Raw genomic sequence first — 18,414 nt, 5'->3', positions numbered from 1 at the left:
TTTGGGTTTCGTAGAAAAGAAATCCAAACTACATAGATTGGTTAAGAAACTCTCGTTAACACTCACTCTTTCTCTCTAAGATTTTACTATAAGCGCTCCGTGCTTAGATTCTCCAAGCGTTTTGAACTGATGTTTTCACTAAGGCACGGAAGTATATTTCATGTGGCAAAAGGATTCATGGAAGGTTGATATAAGGAATATAATTCAAACTTCAAAAGCTTTGGTAACTTAGACTCGTAAAATGTTGAATGCATGAAAATGCAATATATCGAGATGTGGCACTCACACTGATACGTAGGGAGTGGAAGACCAACACTAATACAATCAAGCCTACACTATATCTCCAAAGAACCCTTATGACCATTTATCAAAGTTTCTTAAAGACACACATTTAAAGGTGATTTTATTTACATTGAGCCTATCATGGCATGCCTAATCACACACTAAGCCTACAACATTACATAAACTTGGCAATCCATAAACTATGTTGAGAGTTACTTCTTCTTCTTCTCTCTCTCTCTCTCTCTCTCTCTCTCTCTCTCTCTCTCTCTCTCTCTCTCTCTCATAACTACCTTGTCTAGCCAACATTGCCACCCAAACCCACTACCTGTGTTGCACAGTTGGTAGACTTGCAAAGCTCATGAGGCTTCGCCTCGTTTGGTTTTTACTTTTGTGAGCATAGGGAAGCGGCTATTCATGCAGTGCACAATGTTTTTGCACCTAAATGTGTAAAATCCCATTAATGTGAATATCTGTTTATTGAGATTATTCATAGAGGCATAGGTTTTATGAGTCGAGTAATAAAGCCATATGATATTTTTCATAATAAGACCTTCAAAGAATGCATTCTTTAGTATCACTCCATTAGGCCCTAACTATCCATTAACCTCTATGTGGCAATGCATTATTGTCAGGTTCATGAGGCTATGCCTTGGTGGCTTCACATTTGTACTAGGGTTGAGGACCCCAGAGGTCATGCACACACACTATGACAACATGCAGGCCTACTTCTAAGACTCCAAGGCGCACTATGTATTGCGCCTATGGAACCTCGACAATGCCACCGCTGTGGTGCAAGAAATAGAGGTAGGCTTCATGTTCACGCAACACTAGAACCTAGTGGTGGTAGCCAAGGAGCAATTGGACTGCCACAATGACATGGAGTATGACAAGATAACCAGTGAATGACAATGATAATGGTAGTAGGGAAAACATTGATGCTGATTGGGAGATATGATGTAGAAAAAGTTGAGTCGACAATGCAAATAGAAGAGGTTTACATGGGCATGCCTAGTGCATGGATTGCTTCAAGCAAAATGCAATAGATTTGTAAGCATGTATACAACTTATAACCATGCATTTGAGAACAATGTACATACCATTTAGGAAAACATGTCTAAACTTCAGCCTGCAGTTTTGGTATTATCATCATGCAAAATAGAAATAAGACATAAGCATATGCACATACTCATCTCTCATACAGCTTCTACAATCAACATTATGTTTGCTACATGAGTTGCCCAAATTATGAAGGCCCTATTCAATGTTTTGTAACCACATGCTTGACTTTGTGTGTGTGTATGTGTGTGTGTGTGTGTGTGTGTGTGTGTGTGTGTGTGTGTGTGATGTACCTATACACTTTCCTTCAAATTTCTCCCTAGTCTCCTATCATGAAATCTCCTCTATTGGTGAATACATATAGTAATGGTGGGGAGAAAATGATGGTTTCTATTTTCATTGCAACATACTAAATAAACACAAGAAAAATAATTACCACAAATGGTAAGGTTTTCATGCAATGCACGCATTTTTTTGGAAGGATGCAATTATTTTGCACACACAAAGCACATTTGTCATGCACATCTAAACATTGCAAACTTTGTTCTATATAGATGTTGCCAAGGTTGCACCCAATGTAGAGAATTTTAGACTCTTTATTGACTCCAATATTCTTTTTATATACATTTTCTTCAATAAGCACCATGTGAAAACACTTATTATACAAATTATAACTATGGACATGATGCCAGGAGGCATATTTCACGGTGGATTCCGTGCCACGGTGGATTCCGTGAGGTTTTACGGTGGATTCCGTAAACTTTGATGAGACCGGGGCTCATACACAAAGTAGATTCTTTGTGCGAGAAGTTGATGGGGACGCCTGTCCTTTTCGGGCGTTTCATTAATTTAGTGTGTACATGGGTGATTCCATAGCGGGTGATTCCGCAAAATCCATATTAAATTAATAAACGTTTATGAGTTTAGAGTGCGCACTCGTAATAAATTAAGGTTATGATTTATTTCTAACCAGTTGATTTATTTATGTAGCTGAAGACTGCTAGGTATTCACTTTTGTCGGTTTAATTGTATTATTTTACTAACGATTGTGAATGCTTCAGTTGATGTGTAGAGATAGCAGCAGTAGCGGAGGAAAGCATTGGAGTTTAGCGAGTATACGACCTATGGATTATATTTTGATAGGCGCCACGCCTATATTTTGTCATGTCTATTGAGGCATCGATTATTTATTATTATTTTGTATGCGCCTATACGCAAGGATATGTTATTTCTATTTGGACATTGTATTGGGCATGCCAGACTCTTTGGGCACCGTCCATTAGCTTTATTCCTATTTTTGTAAAAGCAAACTCAAAAGCTAAAAGCTTGATATATTTTTGTAAATTGGGCTATTATTGAGCATGAAGAGGAAATATACATAAAATACATGCTTTGTGAAGCGCTCACACAAGGCATGGGGGGAGATTGAACCCAATTGGTCTCTTGCTCTTGTCGTTCATGCTTTTTACCTTGTAACTTGTGCAAAAAGTAGAGTTCATTGTTCTTAGGGACCTTCCGGGATTCACTACATGAGCATACAATGACCGATCTGCGCACCAGTGGTATCAGAGCGGAGCTGAGATCAAGAGCTTCCAATCGCTACCCATCTCGTGCGAAGGCGAAGCTCCTGGAATGATCGGGCTCTACGGTCAATCTCGTCGCGAACCGTCGATACAGGCAGACTTCTGGTGATCAAGAACCCCTATTTCTGTCATCAAATCGTGAAGGACCGGGCTGTACAGGCGGAGGACCACTCCTTCATCTCCATCAACAAGTCGTGGTTAATCAGAGAGATAAGTCTCAACTCCATATCTTTCAAGACTTAAGCAAGCTTCAAAGCTTAGGGAATAGAAGCTTAAGCTTCAAATTTTTTAATCGAGGTCTCAGAGGGGCCTCCGATTTTTTCGCGCGGCGAAAAAAACGGCCCCCCCTCCACGAATCTGCGCCGTATTTTGCCATAGCCCCCCCCCCCCCCCCCCAAAGCTTAAGCAATTAAGCTTAATCAAACTAAGCTTACTCCTGCAAGTCATCTCTGGTCAACAACTCCAGGTCCCACACCAAAGAAATCAAGTTCTTCAAGTAATTTGTGATCAAGTTCGACAAGTTCATTAAGTCGGCTAAGTTCTGCAAGTCTACAACTCTGCAAGTCACATAAGTCTGCAACTCTGCAAGTCAGACTAGTCAACTGGAGTCAGAACTAACTTGTGCTCAAAACTCCTAGAAGGACTATTCCTGCACAGAAACTCCGAACTACAAAGTTGTTCGTTGGAAGGTATTCTACCCATACGCAGCTTTGCTAAAGCATTTTCAGCATACGAAGAAGGAAAAATCGCAGATTTTCTAAAGATTGCTAAAGTTTCGCATGCCAATCAAACCGCTCAAAATACACTGGAATAGGTGGCGCTTAGTGAAATATGGTGCTAGACTTACAGAATCATGGAAGCTTTCTGATCGGGGTATACTAGCTTTTCTAGCTCTTTTAGTTAGCTTTAAAAAGAAAAAACTATAGTAAGCTTTTCTTTATGCAAGCTTTCAGCTTACACGGGTGAGGCTTTCAAAGGCACGTTTTTTTCATCTATCATCTACTGTAGGAGAAGGCAAATGGGAGGGTCATCCTGCCATGGCATGTCGTGCCTGGCACCTTTAGCCCACCAAGAGTTATGCAAAAAACACGGTAGAGCCTCATACAATCTATCAAGAGAGAGTCCTACATCATGAGCATATATGTACTAGAGTCATCGACAATCTCGCTATGGCAATGGCATGCTGATTAAGACTAGCCACTATTTGCATTGGGGTGATTGGCGTTGATCTGCAGCTTTTTGGAAAGCTTGTCATGATATTAATTAAGGCATGATGATAAATTTGTAAGCGTTTGATCTTCGACAACCTTTGCACGCGTTCTAGGGCATCTTGGAAATATTGAAGATTATCACCTTTAGATCAGTGTGATCATAGGAGGAAAGATGGACGACTACCAACCACTAGAAATAGCAGAGCATGACTCTCTGAAAGTCACTGAAAACATCATGTGTCATGCCTAGATGAAGCAAACAGAAGATGGAACCAACTCGGCATGCAAGAGAAGAAGACTTTGCGGGTCATGAAGCTGCTTTTTAAGGTGCGGATTGTACATAAGCCATGATCATAGAGTCATGATTTCGGATTGACTCTTATTAGTGCGAATTGGATAGCATTGTCTAGAAGGCCAATATCTATGACAGGGCAAGCGTCATGAAAACTAGTAGAATTCGACGAGCTCCTAACCATAGTGGGTTCACAAAGGAATAACTGAGCGATGACATTTCTTTGGTGTTCTGGATTGCATTGTGATATGTAATCTTGCTACTTGTATGCTAGGTTGAAGGCTTATGGGAGCGCTAGAGTCCATGTAAGAGATGTAAGTCTCTTTGGTAGTGACTTTACAATCAAAGAGGCTCAAGGGTTGCATGCATAATGAGGTGATGATGTTAAACTTTGATCTTGAATGAAAGAAGTAGATATCTTTGCTTCACAGCAACGACAAGCAAGTTCACTTATGACTTGCATAGTTGAGAAACGTTTTATAGACACATCTTCAACATCAAACATCAATATCGTGAGGCACTCATGGAATCATGCTTGTGTTGTTAAAGGCAATTTGTAATACCTACTTCATCAAACAAGTAAGATGTATTCCATATGATCATATGATCAACCTTGGGCCTTGTGGTTTGCATTAGAGTCCACATTCTTATGATATGGATTTTCTAGTGGTTCATGATGTTTGTGAACCTTGATATCTTCAAAAAAAAATGAGAGAATTGGAGATAACTTCTTGTGAAAGGAGCATACAAAGTTCATAGGATCCATGCAAGGGTTACCTTCATCCACCAACTCCCCTTCTTTATTTGGAGCATTGCTAATCCTAATCTCTCCTTTGTTTCTCATTTTAGCCTCGTCTTGAACTCTTCATACCTAAACGTGATCAAACTCATCTAAATTGTAACAATGTATTGTGAAGATTGATTTCTTGTATCCCCACTTCGTCTTACCTTGCCCACATATGTATTTGATTGAATGTGTATTCTAACCATTCTTCTTACTCCATGTATTTTCCTTGAGTTGAGTAGTCTTCATAATCCTCTGTTCCCATCTCACATAGTGTCTATGCAACGAGCGACTTTCATGAACTCCCACGCATATTCAATGTGACATCTAGTGAACCCGACATGAAAGCGTTGCTTCTGTTCATCAAGATGGGACACCCTTTGAATAATCCATCTTCATCATTGACTCTTTCTTTTTTTTCGACCGATGAGATGAAGACTATGTTACAAACTCTTTCTTCAGCCATTCTAATGCAAAATCAGTAGATGCAATTATCTATGCAGTAGCAGCAGCAACAGCAACAGTAGTTGCATCAACAACAATTGAATCAACAATGACTATTGCATCAAGAGCAGGAGCATATGCTTGGTGCAACTAAGGTGATCGAGGTTGTGGTTAGTGAGTGAAAATTATTTGACGGTCGAAATGTTTTAGCCTATATTAAGGCCTTTGAAAGACAGATGCACTTTTTTGGAGTTTCGACCAACTGGAGCAACTATTTCTTACGACTTTTCACCCTTGCTTTGCAGGTTAGAGGAGCGACAAATCTATTCGTACAAGATTTTAACTGAAAAGTTTTCAAGAAAGCACTCAAAGATGAGTATTTTCTAGAGGATTACGATATTGCTACGCAAAAGACATTAGAGAGTGGGTTTATCAGTCCAACAAAGGACTTGTTGCATGTGAATTGTTGCGGAAGTTTGAAGAGAGTTACAACTAGTTGGATGCACTAGAGCAAAGAGCTTTGAACTCAAAGAAAGTGGAGTTATTCTTATAGGTGGCTGATCTTGCACTTCAGGATGAGTTGGGAGAGCTGCTAGAGGACTGTATGTAGCCTATGGGACTGAAGACAGATTGGTTGGATGCTGTTGATGTGGTTTTTACATTGACAAAGAGGTGAAGATGGAAGGCTCGCTTGTAGAACGGGATGCAATCACCATCAACGATGTCTTTTCCTACCACGATTTCTCCTGCTTCTCCTATTGCACCATCCACTACTCCTATTTCTCAGCCTGTGTCTATACTTCTGCCTATTCCTACTACGATTGTCAAACCAACTGCAAAATCGACTATTGAAGATAAGGTGGACGAGATATCAAAGAACTTAAAAGTCCTACAAATCAATATGACTAGAATGGAGTAGGAGCTGCTTAGTCCAACTCTAGTTTTAGCCCCAACTTCTTCTACTCCTGCAAATTCTTCTAGGAGTGATCATGTCCCTCATTGCATATGGTATGATAGTCCAGATCATGAGAAAAAGGATTGTCAAGATTTTGAAGAGACAAAAAGACTAAAGTTGGTAGTTTGGAAAGAAAAGATGATGTGTTTTAGAGATACAGAGTAGCCAATCAAACCAAATTTTGGTAAGGGTGATACGAAGAAATTGTTAGAGGAGTCTCTTTTGCTCTCTTCTTATGTGATGTGAGAGGTGGCAAGAGAAACTGCTGCATATGGCCTTCAGTTAGAGTAGTTGCGGAAGGACAAATCTCCTTTATGGTCCTATGCACTACATGGAGAAAAAGGGGAAAGCTTCAACATCCGAACTTTCAGCCATAGGTGATGAGATTAGGAAAGGGACTAGATGGGATGATCGAGTTGATATCTTTTCTATCTATGCCTATATGGAAAAATCTCAAGGATTCGAAGTGCTTGTTGAGGAGAAGTGAAAAAGAGATTATGATCAGGGTGAAGGTATGAAGAGGGTGACTAGGAGGACTGATCTTGTTTCTCAGCCTTCTTCTTTAGGACCAAAGTAGAGTATGGCTGATGTTCAGAAGCCGAAAGTACAAGAAGATCAAAAAGCCATGAAGACAAAGGATTTGAAGCCAAAAAGGCAACCTGGATTTAAGCTACTTTTTCTGACATTGAGATGACTATGGACTTGAAGAAGATGCTTGAGGATCGGATTCTCAACTGCAAAATTGAATTCACTCTTGGAGAAGTCTTGGGAATTGCCAAAAGATAATTTCATGATCTTATCATTGACATCATTAAAAGAAAACGATATATTATTGAAGAGGCAACACAGGATACGATCCATCGAGAGGCTTCAATAGTTGCTGAGGCTATTATCTATGGCTTACAGATTAACAAGATTGATTCTAATGAGGAGATTACTGAGGAGTCTACAGATAGAGCTTTATGTATGCAGTCTAAGAAGACTCTTCATCCTTTACTTTAGCCCTATAGTATGCGGAGAGTGATGACGTGCCTAGACAGTCACTGGGCTTGTGCAACCACGGAGACGGTAGTTAAGCTTACTGAGATAGAGACCCATTTATGTTGCTCTTTTGGATCACGGCTCCGAGATTAATGTCATAGTGCATGGTTTGTATGATACCAATAGATGAAAAGTTGATGTGGATCATGGTTGGTGCATGCATGTGGCCAACAACCTTGTAGGAGATTTGTATGATGCTTGTCCGAACTTGAAGATTTCTATTGGAGACATGGATGTGAGACTTATCATTTCTTTATGTAGAACTCTTGGCATTCCCATGGAATGAAACATGCTAAGAGAATCGTTTCCTATAAGAGTAATTAGTCTATGTCTAAAAATCAGTAATTTTTTTAAATTTTCTATAAATAAATAGAGAAAATTCAAAGAAAAATTAGAAAAAATAGGTTTTTCATATCATAAAAATAAGAAAAAATAATATTAATGTGTGCGGATGTATGATGGAGCTAAAGCATGAGGTTTAGCCTTAGTTTAGTCCCATTTCTTTGTTAGATTGAGTTTTTATCACTTGTAATAAAGAAAAATACATAAAAACCCATGCCTTACATCTATCAATGCATGCAAAATTTCAAACGGCAGGGGGTAAGGGGGTTGTTAAGTGGTTAAATTATGTCAAATGCTAATGTTTCATGGTGCATATCATATAGAGTTTGCAGTTGTTTAAAATCAATATTACCATTTGAGTAGTAGAGACCCCGACTAGTGCCTTAGAGCTAGGTATCGGGCCTAGTGATGCATTTGTTAAGAGTCGCTAATAAGTGGCAGTTCTCAATCTCGATCAATAGAGACCAATTTTTTGGTGTATACCAAAAGGCAGTGAGTTAGATTCAAAAGACCATCAAACCGAGCTTCAAAAGTAAGAGCTGAATGGGCTAGACGGCGGACCAAAATTATTAGAAGATATTCTCCACAAAGGATAGTCCAATATCCCTATAAGGGGCAGGTTCCTAGCTCAATGCATAGTCCGTTAGGATGAGAAAGTTCTAGTACTTCCCTCCTTCCAATCTATCCGTCCACTTCGAGTGGAGTAATAGTTTCGATCGTCCAAATGCCTTTAGTGAATCCTGTTATTACCATGGCACAACCCATTGCAATCCAAGCAAGGACGCCAGACTTACCAGCCTTAGGGTTTCCTCTATCCATTTTTAATGGGTTAGCAAAGGAAGACCTGTCACTACATATCAATGAATTTCAAAAGTTAATGTTTAACTATGGAATTCAAGATGAAGGACACTTGATGACGTTCTTCAATATGACTTTGAAAGGACTAATTGTAGTTTGGTATCATAGCCTAGAGGATAGAACCATAACTATCATTGATCTATTCTTTGCAGTCTTTCCAAGAGAGTTTGCACCTAAAAGGGGAGGTCATTATTGGCTATGTGTTCTTAATATAACATGTCAAGAACCTCACAAGAATGTTTGTGGGTATGCCAAGAAATTGAAGGAAGTATTCCATAAGTTGCAAACCTATATTCCTATTCTAGCTGCTACTCAATTGCAATACTTTTTGAATGGGTTAGACTTTAACATTCAAGTGCAATTGAGCAGTGTTGCTCTTGTCGATATTGATATGGCTATTACAAGAGCAGAGGAGGTAGAATCACAATTACAAGCATCTTATACCTCTAGGGAAAACTAGAATCCAAGTTTAGGGTTTGGAAATAATTTAGCATTGACAAATGGAGATCAAGGGATGCCCGTGAATCCTCCCAAGGGGAGAGGAAGAATGATCCAAAATGTACTAATGTTGCTAGCTCCTCCCAGTGTGACCATGCTTATGGATAGTCAAATGGCTCCACCAAATGTTGGAAGCTAAATGATTAATCTAATCATTGTTCCATGAAATCAACAGTAAACTCCTACTCATGTGGTTAGGCCACTAGAATGACAGGTAGACAATCATGGCTATGAGTCAAGTGCCTCAAATATCCTTGCCAAAGTTAAGGATATGATGAAGCACTATTCTTTATCGAACAATATAGAAAAATAGCCGTTGATGTCGATATCCTTAAGAAGCAGTAGAATTTAATAAGGAATCGATGCCCTGAAGAGGATGCCCCCTCAATATTCAGCTATAAGTGGTGTGGCGGCTACCATTTCTCTAGGAATTGTCCAAATGTTAAATGTGACATATGTGGGAAGTTCGACCATCTAGCTAGCACATGTTGGAGTAAGATTAGATCTCTCTAGCAAGGAAGTAAACAGCCTGGTCCGGTTAATCATCGAGCACAAAGGAATAATCTCCAGCAAGATGAAGGACTGAAGCAAATACTATAAAGAGGGAAAGCTATGGTAGAGGAGATGCCTACTGGTAGTGGAGTTAGCCTTATAGAAGCCATTTGTGCCAATGGCATTGAAGCTTCTTACCTAGGGGTTATTACAAGAGAGAAAAAGGGTAAAGAAGCTGACAAAGACAAGGTAAAACGTGATGGTAAAACCTGTCAAGGGTAACCCTAAGCAAGATGAGAAGGGAATGCAAGTCCTTAATCCCAATATGGAAGGCAGACCTCTAAAAGTTGTAGATGGTAAAGCTGACCCCAAGAACGATAAGAAGTTTCCAAAGAAGAAGGCTAAAGCCAGAAAAGAGGCACCATAGCCGGTTCAAAGACCAAAGGAGAGAATGGTCTAGTGAGAAAAGCGAGCTCTTGCTAGTTATCATGAATTTGATTTAGTGAGTTCTCTTTGCAAAGTTAAGTCGGATGTAAACCTCATGTAGTTGATTAAGTTGTCTCTAGGAGTATGTAAAGAATTTAAGAATATTCTTTACACTAGGTATATTGTTGAGCTCTTGCGAATAGCGTGACTCGGAGATAATTGGTTTAAACATGCTGAAGGGCATTATCCAAGGATGGCAGCATATGTTGATGGAATATTAACAGATCATGCTATTGTGGACACAGGACCCTCCATCAACATTATGAGTTCACAATTGGTGGAGAGGTTGGGGTTAGAAATCAAAAAAGATGCCTCCACAATTCTCCGAATGGCTGATGACAGTCTAAGACAACCTGAAGGTTGCATCACTAAAGTCCATGTGACCATTAACAGTGTGGAATGCATTTTGGAATTTAAGGTAATTAGGTTTGCAAGGTAACCTGGTTATCAAATATTGCTAGGTAGGCCATGGATCTTACAAGTAGACTATTAGGTGGATGTACCTGTTGGTTGGTTGATCTTTGGAAGAGGTGCCAAACGTATAGTAGTAGATGCCTATCCTAAATCTCCTCAAAGTGAGAGAGTTTCTTTATCTTTGTTAGAGTTTGATATACTAAAAGCTCCATCTACTACTGAGACGTCGTCAAGTGACGATTCTAATGAGGTGTCCACTACAGAGGACATCTATCAATTAACGTTGAATGAGCCAATAGAGGCTCAGGAGAGAGAATAAGGGATGTGGATGTAATTAAGCTAGACCTTGGTAGGATGAATGATTCATGGCCAATTAAATTAGGGTCCATGCTCAGTTTGGAAGAAAGGAAGGACTATGTGTCCTTGATTTAGGAATTTCATGATATCTTTGCTTGGAGTTATGACCCGTTGAGAGGTATTCCTCCCGACCTGGCTGTTCATACTATCCCCTTAAAGGAAGGTGGTCACCCTGTGCAACAAAAAATAAGGCATATGTCTTTTGAATTAAGGGACGACCTATTCGAAGAATTGACAAAATTACAAAAAATTGGTCTAATATTCCTAGCACACATAGTGGTGTTCACTAGTTATTATCAGGAAAAATAAGAACAATCAGATTCGACCTTGCATAGATTTTAGAGAGCTTAATAATTAGATAGTTAAGGATTACTATCCCTTTCCATTCATTGATCAATTTATTTTGGATCAATTAGTGGGTAGGAAAATCTATTCATTTATGGATTGCTTTGCTGGATACATCCAAATGGCTATTGCGGAGGAAGATAAGCTTAAAATTATGTTTATCACTGTCTTCTTGGTACTTTTGTGTACCACGTGATGGCTTTTGGTCTATGCAATGCGCCTGGTTCTTGGCAATGAACAATTGATAAGACTTTTGACGATATCTCCTAAGAAGAGATAAAAGTCTTCATTGATGGTCTGGGTGTATCCACTACAAGGGAACAACAATTGATCATTCTAAGGAAATGTTTTGAGCATTGTAAAGCATTAGGGCCAAAAACGCTTCAAAAAATGCACTTTTGTTAATCACGGGATTAAGAAAAGGGCCAAAGAGAGTTTGCCACGTGTGCAAGAATATGGTATTCTTGTCTCCTCTTTTTTGGAGATAGTAGAGTCCACTTCGTGATTCTCTCCTCCTTTTTAGCCAAAATCTCCAATGTCTGACATGTTTTGGTAGTCCCGAAGTCCTTATTTACTTATAAGATCTGACAAATGACATAATAAAGTTGCTGTGAAGTTAATGATGATTTTTTTTAAAGTCAAGAATTTTTTGGCGTCCAATATATTTTCATTAGTCTTCTTAATATTCCTTTTTAGTTCATTCACCTTTCTCAGTGAACTTCTTTCTCTACTTTTTAGTTCATTCATCTTTCTCGATGAGCTTCTTTCTTTGCGAATTTAATTTAAGTATGGCATTCAGAAGGCGCTCTTCTCATTTAGTAAACTCTTGCACTTTCTATAGCCACACAGTTGATGAAAATTAGGAGCCAAAGATCTTTAGTATAAACGATTAGATTGCCATGCTGCCCTCTTGCAAGGACTCTCACAAGGTGAAAAGAAAAAAACGAGAGGATATTAAACATCACTGGAAGGGACATATCATTTCTTTCAAAATTATGCATGAAGGGTGGTTTATCAAACTGCAACATGTTTACATGGTGAAGGATATCCACTTGCCTCCACACGAGCGTGTTTCGCAGCAAACACATTGTAAGACTTGAGTTGATAATGTTTTTTTTTTTTCATTTAAGCAAGTACTAATAATGAATTCTTAGTTGTAGATATATTTCTATCAACAAGTACGGAATGGAAACCTATGGAAAGCTTAAGTGGAATCTTCCATGCGATTCATAAGGTGTTTACAGACATTATCTATGCTGATCAGATTGTGGGTTCTTTTATTATGCATGTTTCGTGGCTTTGTGGAGGGGAATTGGAATCAACTAGTGTGATTACCCTATCCAAAATCAACTCAATACATTGCTCCCTTATCCAATGCATATATGAGTTAGGGTAATCTTAGCACTACGAGAAAAAATGTAACAAATTGGTAAACTAAAAAAGGGTCCCTAAAAAAACCAACAATATGAAAGAGACTTACATTCACTCCATCTATCTTGAGTATCTTTGAATCTATTGTCCTACAAACATTTGAAAAGCACTCTCTTTCCACAAGTATTTGTATGACTTTGTGACTTTGCGATGGTACTTCTTGTTAGAGAGAGTTATATGGTTTTCTAGGATCAACAATATCCTCATATGTGGTATCCAAGAAGGTAGTCACGAGCCTGCCAGCACTGCAAATGGAAACATGTAACTAAAATAGACAATCAAATAAAATAAATAATTAACCCAAAAGCAAGCAGTATTCCATTCAACCCATATTCTTCCTTGGCCATGGATACCACTTAGAGAGTTCATGAGGATAATTTCTCTGGTGAGTGTATCCGATATAATTAAAAAAAATATGGTAGTTGTGATGGAATCAAAAGCTTTGAAAGACATTGCTATATTTGAACCAAATCTTGAAAAAAATTCCATTGATAATAGTGGATCAACAATACACATAATTATAGAGATTTATTGGCTAAGAGATGCAATCAATGTACTAAAGCTAATAGCAAAATAAAGGCATGTTATTTGCAATCAATAGCACAATTATTCTATATAATAAAATCTTTTAGAGTTAAAATGCCTTACCTTATGCAATAATAAACTACAGAATCTAACAATTAAATATCCTTTTTACAACAAGTATGGACTTGTCCTCATGAGATATGCTAAGATAGTCCTCTTCCTCAGAAGTGAAAAAAACATTGATAACCATTTGCCCATACACCTCACCCATTCTCTTATAATTAACAGGTCTAAGTACATCGATTTTTCTTTTGCAAACATCATCCTTGGTACCTTATTCTGCTAATCATATTAAAATCTTTGTTCATTAGGGTGATCTTATGAGCATGAGTAGCAACAATGTAAGGATAATTCATAAAGTCATAAAGTCAACCATATGAGGATAAGTTGATATGACGTGAGAGCAGCAAAGCCAAATTTTCGCAGGGTCATATTCGTGCTGTATCATGGAGCAGCTCATACGGCGCAAGCGTGGCAAAGCATAATGTTTGGTACTATACTTCTCGCTCCGTATTGTGGACGACTTTATATGGCACGAGAGTGGCACAACAAAATCTCCGTAGGGGTCCTCCTTGCTTCGCATCGTGAAGGAGTAAACATGCGCGTGCAAAGTATCCCCCTTGTAATAACTTATTTTTGTGAGACCTTGAATCCATCAAAAAAATTCAAAAAATTTTCCATAAGGCTATAAGGCTCTGAAAAAAATTTAAAAAATTTTTAAGATTTTTTGAGCTTGTTTGCTATTTTAAAACTATTTTTAAGCAAAAAAGAGCCTAAAAATGATCAAAAAATCACAAAAAAATCACCCAAAAATAGCATATCCAATACAGCGCGAAAATGGGGTATTCACCCAAAAATATCATATCCGATATGGCACGAAAATGGGGTGTCGCGCCGTATTCGACACCCCATTTTCGTGTTGTATCGGATATGCTATTTTTGGGTTTTTTTTTGTGATTTTTTAGTCATTTTTAAGCCCTTTTTTGCTTAAAAATAGTTTTAAAATAGCAAACGAGCTTAAACTTTTCCTAAATTTTTTTCAGAGCCTATTAAACTTATGGATTTTTTTTTATTTTTTTAATTGGTTTAAGGGCTCACAAAAAATAAGTTATTACAAGGGGGATATACTTTGCATGCGCATGTTTACTCCTTCACGATACGAAGTAAGGAGGACACCTACGGAGATTTTTTTGTGCCACTCTCGCGCCATATCAAGTAATCCACGATATGGAGCGAGAAGTATAGTACCAAACATTATGCTTTGCCACGCTCACGCCGTATGAGCTGCTCCACCATACAGCACGAATATGACCCTGCAAAAATTTGGCTTTGCTGCTCTCGCGTCATATCAACTTATCCTCTCCATGTCGTATCAGCCATACTAGCAAATAGTTTTTTTTTACTCTTCTTGTCATATTCTCAGGCGCAACAATGATGACAAGGACAAAGCAAACAATTGTCAAGGTTCCAATCTCCCCTAGAGTACTTGATCAACCAATAAATCAATCTAGATCCTCTTCTGCTCAAGGAAGTTCATGTTATTTATTTATCTAACTTCATTGACTTGTCAAAAGTTCATGTTATTTCATGTAGAGAACTTTATATAACATCATATAATACTCTTTAAACTATTTTTAAAAAATAAATAAGATCATGAATGCTATAGAGTAAAGGAGATCTATAATCACAAAGATTATTTTGATGGTCTTTTTTTTGTGAAATTGAGATATATTACATTTGAAAAAATATATACAAGGATAAAGCATCAATAATGTAGTGATGCTTTCAATTATAAAATCAGTCTGCATTAGAATCAGAGTTCTGAGAGAAAGACATAGAGTCAAATCCTTTCTATTTCTTCTTACAAATCAAGGGAAGAGATCTTAAGAGATTTGCTAGGATATGATAGCATGAGTAGTATACATGACATCAAGCCACCATTTAGGTATTGAAATCTGATAGTGCTAATAAGAATCACGATTGAGGATATTGAAACTTGAAACCCCATAGTGCTAATCATAGTTGAGGGTATGATGAGAAACATACTCCCAAGAGCTAATATCAAGTAAGAAGTTGTATCCTTCATATTCTTCGAAGCATCCTGCACACATAAAATTGTCTTAGTCCGAAAGTTGATATGATACACAACATCACTAATACTTCTATCTATTACTTGTTTAATGTTTTTTATATTTTAAGAGACAAATTTGAATAATAAACATTTTTAATCTATTACTAGGTAAATATTTTTATCTCCCAGAAATCAAAGTACTTCCTTTCTTCTAATTATAATATATTATCTTTGTCTTATCCATTAGTGCTTGCTAAAAAGTTGATATTACGACACTGTATAATGAAGATATTCTATTTTCAAGTGCCAAGATCAAGGTGAAATTTTTCACTTTCTATTCTATTAGCTTAAGGATTATCCTTAGTATATCTATCCCTACCAATTTGCATCAACACCATGGGACTCTTTTACCCATTTTCTTATGAATCAAATTGAAGAGATTGAAGAAAAAGCTTGGATTTAGTTGAAACAAAATCTTACAGAATGGATTTCTTAGGGGTCGAAGTAAAGATGCGGCTTGGATGTCCCAACCTAGTTGGGTTTGCTAAAAACTAACGAGATGATCTCGTCTCAGGTCCATGGAGGACCATATCTCTATAGCTCAATCGGCAAGTAAGTGGTATTGATCGTCTATGTAGAGACTCTTTTGATTGTTGATCACCTTCTCAAGATTTTGTGAAAGGAGACGAAGAGAGACGAAGGGAGACCAATGCACACTGCTGGTAAGAATCGGACGTGATTTTGGTGAGAAATTTTATGACAGAGTAAAATCTGCTTTAAGAACTAAGAAACAAAGTGAAGAGGAGAGAACGTTGATTCAAATGAATGTGGACGAAAAAATAAGTGTGATTTTGGTGGGAAACATGATAGTAGAATATTCAAAAAGAAATAATAATGGCCAAAAAGTGACCTCTGACATGAGTTAACGTCATTAGGCATTTAATGGCTAACCTCTTAAATGAATAATAAATTCTCTCATTAATCACGTTTGAATGGCTAAATTTGGAGGGTTCATTATTTTAAAACCTCAACTAATTAGTAACTTAATCATTTTCTTACAAGTGCCATTTTTTAAATGTTTTTGGCCCTAATGAGTTATGCATTGCTCTCAATCTTAGAAAATGTGTCTTTGGGGTGCTCTATGGATTGTTGTTGGGCCATGTGGTTAGTTCGACTGGTATTGTGATTGACCCTGAAAAGATAAAGGTTATAGTCACTATGAGCCCGCCCTGCACTCCAAAAGAGGTGTATAGCTTTCTGTCATCAATGGGATAGTTTCAGAGATTTATCAATGCATTGGTAGAAAGAGTGTTGCCATTGACTAATTTGTTATCTTTTAACTATCTATTTGAGTGGAATGAAGCTTGTTAAGTATCCTTTGAGGATGTGAATTAGGAATTAGTGAAAGCACCAATTCTAAAAGTACCCAGAAGAGGTGAAGTTTTCTATATATTCTCAGTAGCAACAATGCATAGTATCAACTGCTTAGCCCAAATTTGGGAAGAGAAATGGTATCATCCAATTGCTTTTGCTAGTAGAAATTTGGGGATATCTGAAGTCAACTATACTTACATGGAGAAATTGTGCCTTGGAATAGTCTTTGCGATGAAGAAATTTAGGCATTATATTTTCTATGAGAATGTGGTATTTTTTACAAAGGCGAAAGGACTTAGATTGTTACTGAACAAGTTGCAGTCACCTAACCATTTAGCAAAGTGGTTAATCACTTTGCAAGAGTTTAATTATGAGATTAGGAGTAAGCCGCCGAAGCTACAAGGTATTGTGGAATGTCTTGTGGATTTCGGGGAGCCAAAGGAAGTTGTGGCTAAAGGAAGTGACATTGAAGGTTTATTTAAGAGTGATATAGCTTCAATCCCTTCTTGGTATGCAACTACAATTTATTATTTATGTACATGAGGATTTGAAGCTGCTTTATCGAAGTCTAAAAAGAGAAATATTAAGCAACAAGGATTACACTTTTCAATTATATAGAGTGTCTTGTATCACAAAGAAGTAGATGATATCTATCGCCATTGTGTAATACTTGATGAGGTACCATTTATTCTTAAGGAGTACCATGGTTCAACTTGTGGTATGGGGAACATTTTGCTAGATGGCTCACCACCCTAGAAAGCTCTCCATCCTAGCTATTGGTGGCCATCGATTTTCCAAGATGCTTTCAATTATGTTAAGCGGTGTGATATCTACCAAAGACACGAGGCAAGGGAGAATCATAAGTGGCCTCTAAATCCTATTTTGGTTACATTACCCTTTAAAAAATGGGGTATCGATTTTGTGGATCCAATATATCCTTTATCAACTATGCGAAAGTGGTACATTATTGTAGCAATAGACTACTTTACAAAGTGGTCTGAAGCTCGAGCAACAGTAAAGAATAATTATAAGGAAACAACATGTTTCATTATGGAGAAAATTGTTTGCCATTTTGCTCCATCGAAGGAGATAGTGTCTAATCGAGGGACATACTTCTTAAACAAAGTTATCATAGCCTTGACTGAAACTTTGAAGATTAAGCACAACAAGACTTCCTTGTATAATCCTCAAGCTAATGGCCAAGTTGAGAGTACAAATAAACAGTTGGTGGAAATCTTATCCCAGATAGTATCGGAAAGTAAGCACAATTGGGATAAGAAATTATATGTGGCAATGTGGGCTTACAACACGATATTCAAGAGAGCTACAGGCCACACCCCGTTCAAGCTAGTATATGGGGAAGAGTGTATTTTTCCATTGAAAATAGAGCTCCCTAACCTCTGTACGTTTTTCTCTCAATCATTCGTTGGGAGAGGCAGAAGCATTGCAAGAAAGATATACATCTCTTGCACATCTTGATGAGATTCGGCTGCAAGCATCACTACATCAAAAG

The sequence above is a fragment of the Lygodium microphyllum genome, chromosome 11, assembly GCF_053477565.2.
Source record: "Lygodium microphyllum isolate KBCC chromosome 11, Lygodium_microphyllum_v1.1.10, whole genome shotgun sequence".
Lineage (NCBI taxonomy): Eukaryota > Viridiplantae > Streptophyta > Polypodiopsida > Schizaeales > Lygodiaceae > Lygodium > Lygodium microphyllum.
Note: the sequence above shows the minus strand (reverse complement) of the source record.